Here is a 6,236-nt window from a genome sequence, read left to right as displayed (position 1 = left end):
AGAGAAGGGAGATATTGCTGGAAGCCATTCTCATCAGACAGGGCACCACACAGTGTGTAGCCTTACCAGTGTCAGACTCAGTCTGAGTCTGGAGGGTTGCATAAATAGTAAGGCTTAGTCTGCCATAGTTAGAGTGGCCAAAGGACTAGGGTGGAACTCAGGGATAGGAGCAGTGCAGTAGTTGTCTGTCACTGGAGAGCAGGCATATTTGGCCACTAGCATGCACATTATCAACTGGTTGGTGAAACAGTACTATCACTGGGTTGCATAGTTTGGCACAGTTTCTGTCATATTAGTTTCTGTCACTTGGGGGCTGGGCACGGCTTAATTGTGTCTATTGCAAACATTAATCTCAGTGTTATTAGTGCCAGAGTCATGCTTTCACCTGAAGGCCTAGATGGGATGATTCTGCCCTGGGAGCATGTATTTGTGGGTAATGTGTCCCTGCAGCTACAGGACTGGGTGCCTAGTTTCCCTTCGATTATGGGCTAGAGGCTAGGTCCCTGACTCACACTTTTCTCCATGAGGTAGCCCAGCATCTAGCTTGCTTACTCAAAACCAGGAAGGGAACATCTCCTAGTGAGGGGGCTGTGCGGTCCACACAAGGCCTTCATTTTCAAGAGGAAAAGGCTTTGCTTCTCTACCCTCCATTGGTCAGGAGCAAGTCTTAGGCCTCACCTACAGTCCTGGGTCAGGTGAGGGACTGCACTGGAATGTGAAAGCCAGATAGTGGGGAACATAGGTCCCTGGAGAGATTCCAAGACACAACATCAACTAAGGTCATTTTAAAACATGAAATAACAACATACCCAATATAACCTTTTGTGTGTGTATATCTTCCTATGTCTTATACAGTAAATGTTTTCTGTATTCTGTTCTTAAAAGAATAAAAAGAAATAAAGATTTTGGTTGCACAATAGGCTTGTAGACTTGAGGTATATTATTTCTTTAAGCTGTGGCATCAGAATCCAATTATGTTTCTGTAAGAAAAAGAGTGGTAGGGAAATCCCAGAAGTGCATTTGAGAAGCCCAGGGGGATTTTGCAGGCTTCAGCAAAAAGAGCAGCCCCCCTCAGACCCCGAAACTTTATTCCTTAGAAATGGCTTTTGATGGGCAATCATCACAGGAAAGGAGAGGTTTTAATATTGTAAAAATATATACTTTTAAAGATTTCCAGCCCAATGATAACAGAAAAAGGTAGAAAATGAAAAGGCTCAAGTAACTTATGAAGTACAACTTATATCCATGTGCCCAGCAGCCTTGGATATTGGTATGAAAAATACTACTTCAGACCATAAATCTCACTGTAGAAAATTCTAATAATGCCAAAACATTAGATAATAGCATTTATGTTTTAAGATGCCAAAATGGGATCATGACCAAGTTGAGTTCTGGATCATGACACCTTCCACATTGAACATAACGTACAAAAAACACTTGGATGTGACACCCCAGAGGAGCCCAAGAATGTGTTTGGTTGGTAACTATATATCTTGCTAGCTGTTTCAGGACTGATTTTTACACACCTGTCCATATGTTTTTATGTAACTAGACACCGCTGTGATTAATTAAGCCTTCAATATTTTCAACGTTGGGTAAATGTCTGAAATCAGACATTTCCATTGTTTTCTCATGTCCTCGTCCCAGGCACCTGTGAGTTGCACAAGTTAAACACATCCACTGTGACAAATAAGAGAAGAGAAAGAGTAGGTCCCTCTCCATGTGCCACAAATAAATTTAATTCTTTACATTTTACCTGCTTGCGTGGGTAAAGCTCTGTACCTTGCACAGAAAACCCTCCAGGCTCTCCTTTCTGGATATTCTTGTGCATATACTCATGTATACACAGATGCACACACAGTGAGCATCCATGCGTGTGCAAATGCAGATGCAGGCCAGAGGTCAACCTCAACTATTCTTCCTTAAGCACTGTTCACCTTGTTTGTTTGTTTGTTTGTTTGTTTGTTTGATTTTGAGACACCTTGTTTTTATTTCCTTGGAAATTACCAAGTAGGCCAGACTGATTGGTCATCGTGCTCTAGGGGGCGGCTTGTCAGTCTTCTTCTCAGTGCTGAGATTTATTTTGGTTCCATGGTTCTTGGGAAGACAATGTGCAATGCCTTCGTTCTGATCAGGGAGGGGAATTAGAGAACAACAGGAAGTAGCCAAGGACTGGCCCTTGTGGCCTACTTCCTACAGCCAGGTCCCACCTCTCAGGTTCCATAGGATCATCAAGGGGTGACTAGGTCTTCAGCCCTTGAGCCTGAGGGGACACTTCAAACCATAATTGCACTACAGTCTCTGTTATTTTCCCAGGGATTCACTTATGCACTGAAGGCCTTCCCAAAGGGAGAGAATCTTTCAGTCTTGTGCCTTTAGAGTCCTTGTGGTCATGTTCAGTTTCCCCACAGCTTGCTGAAGCTTTTTGCTTTATTGGGGGGGGGGGCATCTTGACCTTTCCCAATGGTGGGAACTAGTAATGGCCTGTTGATTTTGTCTTGAAATTCCTTATTCATGATGCCTTCCCATCTTTCCTATTTGACAGTTTTCCATTCGCTTCAGGGACTCTGAGCAGATGTGCGAGGCCTTCCCAGAGTACTCAAGCTCTGAGCTGACTCCTGTGAGCTGCCCACCATTCTTTACTTATTTGTATTCTGCTTGTTTCTTGTCCTTTTCCTTGCTCACTCACTCAGACTTGCTGGTCCCATCCACTGACTCTTCGGTGTGCACCCGACTCCTAAGTGGGCTATTGTGTTACATTTTTCAGTTCCTGCATTTTTGTTTCTAGATGTTCTTTCAGTCCCCCTTCTGCCTACTGTCACTTGCAGTATTATGTCTCCTTCACATTATCGAGTATGCATTTTACCTCTTAACCCTAGCACTCAAGGTGTCTGATCATCTGTCACTGGTGCCTGGGATTGCCACATAGCAAAGGTGTGACCTTTGAGCATTTACCTTAAAGCACTGTACTTCTTTGCCATTCTGGAAAGGTTCAGGCCATTTTTTCAGTTCCATCAGGTCCTGGCTCAATCTACTCTTTAAACTGAAGCCTCCCAACCATGAGACCCCATAAGCCTGGAGATCATCTTCTGACCAAGGATTTCCTGAGACCACAGCTTCTGAGTGTCAAGGATCTTTTTCTATCCATTGTCCTGTCTGATCAGCTCCAAGAGGTGTTTCCCTCTGGTACCTTGAGAATGAGGAGAGAGGAAAGGACTTTGTTGGTGTATATATTTGCCAAATCCAGGAATGTGGGATCAACAAACAGCTCCAAGGTCCTGTGAGACTCTATTTCCACACAAACATTTTGGGGCTTCCTGGTACTGTTTGATTTCTCTGGTTTGTGTTTGTAATAAATTTTTATTGTTTTCAGTGACAGACTGAGTCACAGTAATTTAGCCATTGTTCTTGAACAGTCTTTATTTTCCTCATAACACCTGAACTCTGAGAATGACTATCTTTAATTTACAATGTATATTTAAAGCCTGCTGTTTATTATATGAAGCCTAAGACTTTTGACTTTCAGATGTGAGATGGAAATATGTTAATTGGTTTGAGGAACTTTTCATTCCTCCAGTGATTCTAAACCTTTGAAAGATAGACATTTAATCTAGCAGAAGAGAAATCAAAGGCCAACTGGACTTAGGACTTTACTTTTTTGATAGCACTGGGGATTAAATCATGGACCACAGACATGGTAAACAACTGGTCTACCTCAGTCCTATAGCTTTATTATTTAAATTTTTAAATTTTGAGATAGGATGTTATTAAATTGTATAGTCAGGACTTTAACTGGTAGCCCTCCTGCTTCAGGTTGAGAGACATTTGATGTGATACAGGGGACTAGACTAAAGTCCTCTGCAAGAGCAATAGTGCTCTTAAACACCAAGCCATTTCTCCAGCCCTAGAAAACAGCTCTTGTTTTAAAATGTGCCAAGAGTTTCAGGAAGAGATCTCCATGGAGCAGAAGTTAGGGGGGTCTGTGTTCAACATGTCTTTTTCCTCAAACTGCCTGTCTCTTCTCTGTGGCTCTCATTTCAATCACACCTAAGAGGAAGGCACTTGATCAAAGTATCAAAACCAGAACAGGTCTGAGCTATCCCACAGCTTCCACGAGAGAGGGGCTATATTAGAATGAGGGTCTTGCTTGAGAGAGCAGAATTGGAACAAGCTAATCAGAGAGGTTGAACGAGTGAGACAGAGAGCCACAGTGACAGGTGGCACGGGAAGAGGAAGACTAGGCATCAGGCTGGCGTCAAAGAAATGATTTGCAGGTGCAGAAAAACCTTCTGAGTGCTCTTCTTCTGCCTGCGTAATGCTCAGTCAGAAGATCCCATAGCTTGCAGACCTGAGGATGCTGTCATCGTCTTGTGGGAACTTGGTTCTAGCATGAGTTTCAGATACATGCCACTCATGCCAACATGCACAACACTCTAACCCCATCCCTTGCTCTATCTTTTGGCAAAGCCCTGTACTCAGACAAGGAGAATCAATTCTTAATTTCAGTACTCCCCACTTGTCTGTTCTGTAAGGTTTGTCTTTGTCCACATGGGTATTACAATGGGTCTGTAGAAAGTTTACATTTAGAAACAACATTCTTTTAACCCAGTTACCAGCAATTTCAGTGTATAATTATTAACTATTCTGTAATGGGAAATCTCTTTGTTGGCCGAAATCATTTGTGGAGTCAGGGGTATGCTACAATTATCTGCCAGGCCAATCTTTCTCTGTTTATGTGTAGTTATTTCTGGGATACTGCTGGGTGCATTTTCTTTCCAGCAAGAATACAGATGGATGGGAAAGAATCATTAAGGGTCATATTGGAGCTTTCTGCTCCTCCCTGTTCCAGAGACAGCCACATCTTCTTGTGCAGTGCCAGCCTTGTCCCTTAGATGGTGAAGGTCAATGTGAAGGGATCTGGCCATATTGGGCTCCTGGTCACCAGGGTTGCCTTCTGCTCTGCACCTGGCATAGTGGAGATTGTTGCCACCAACGACCTCTTCATTGACCTCAACTACATGCTCTACTTGTTCCAGTATGACTCCACCCATGGTAAATTCAATGGCACAATCAAGGCTGAGAATGGGAAGTTTGTTATCAACTCGAAGCCCACCACTGTCTTCCAAGAGTGAGATCCCACTAACATCAAATGGGGTGATGCTTGTGCTGAATATGTCTTGGAGTCTTCACCACTATGGAGAAGGCTGGGGGCCACTTGAATGGTGGGGCCAAAAGGGTCAACATCTCCACCCCTTCTGCCGATGGCCCCATGTTTGTGATGGATGTGAACCATGGGAAATATGACAACTCACTCAAGATTGTCAGCAATGGATCCTGCATCACCCCCTGGCCGAGTTTATTGAAGGGCTCATAACCACACCCCATGCCATCACTGCCACTCATAAGACTATGAATGGCCCCTCTGGAAAGCTGTGGTGTGATGGCCATGAGGCTGCCCAGAACATCATCCCTGCATTCACTGGTGTTGTCAAGGCTGTGGGCAAGGTCATCCCAGAACTGAACGGGAAGCTCACTGGCATGGCCTTCCGTGTTCCTACCCCCAGTGTATCAATTGTGGATCTGTTATGCTACCTGGAGAAACCTGCCAAGTATGATGACATCAAGAAGGTGGTGACGCAGGCATCCGAGGGCCCACTGAAGGGCATCCTGGGCTACCAGGTTGTCTCCTCCGACTTCAACAGCAACTTCCACTCTTCCACCTTTGATGCTGGGGCTGGTGTTGCTCTCAATAACAACTTTGTAAAGCTCATTTCCTGGTATGACAATGAACACAGCTACAGCAACAGGGTCATGGACCTCATGGCCTACATGGCCTCCAAGGAGTAACAAACCCTGGACTACCCACCCCAGCAAGGACACTGAGAACATGAGAGAGGCCTTTGGTTGCTGAGGAGTCCCTGTCCCAATCTGGCCTCCAACACTGAGCATCTCCGTCATAATTTCCATCCCAGACCCCCATAATGTTAGGAGGGGCCTAGGGAGTCCTCCCTATACTCTTGAATACCATCAATAAAGTTCACTGCACCCAAAACCAAACCAAACCAAAACCAAAACAAAAGGGTCATATTGGTTGAGATTTGGGGTGGGGTGGCCTTGGTGGGCCTTATATTGAGACTGTACTACTCAGGGGATCTTATGACCTCGCTGTGGAGCAGTGAACTTTTATCTTATGCTCAAGAGTACACGGAGAGAGCTGTTCATCTCTGACCAGTTAG

General features: G+C 44.4%; 1 pseudogene; it reads left to right on the top strand.

Annotated features, from left to right (window-relative positions):
• Positions 1–4,901: 4,901 nt before the first annotated feature.
• On the top strand, positions 4,902–5,847 carry LOC110299516 (glyceraldehyde-3-phosphate dehydrogenase pseudogene; annotated as a pseudogene).
• The last annotated feature ends 389 nt before the right edge of the window (positions 5,848–6,236 follow it).

Source organism: Mus caroli, unplaced genomic scaffold, assembly GCF_978045245.1.
Source record: "Mus caroli unplaced genomic scaffold, Mus_caroli_1 scaffold_8, whole genome shotgun sequence".
Lineage (NCBI taxonomy): Eukaryota > Metazoa > Chordata > Mammalia > Rodentia > Muridae > Mus > Mus caroli.
The sequence above is the reverse complement of the archived record's forward strand: the minus strand, read 5'-3'. Positions and strand labels throughout refer to the sequence as shown.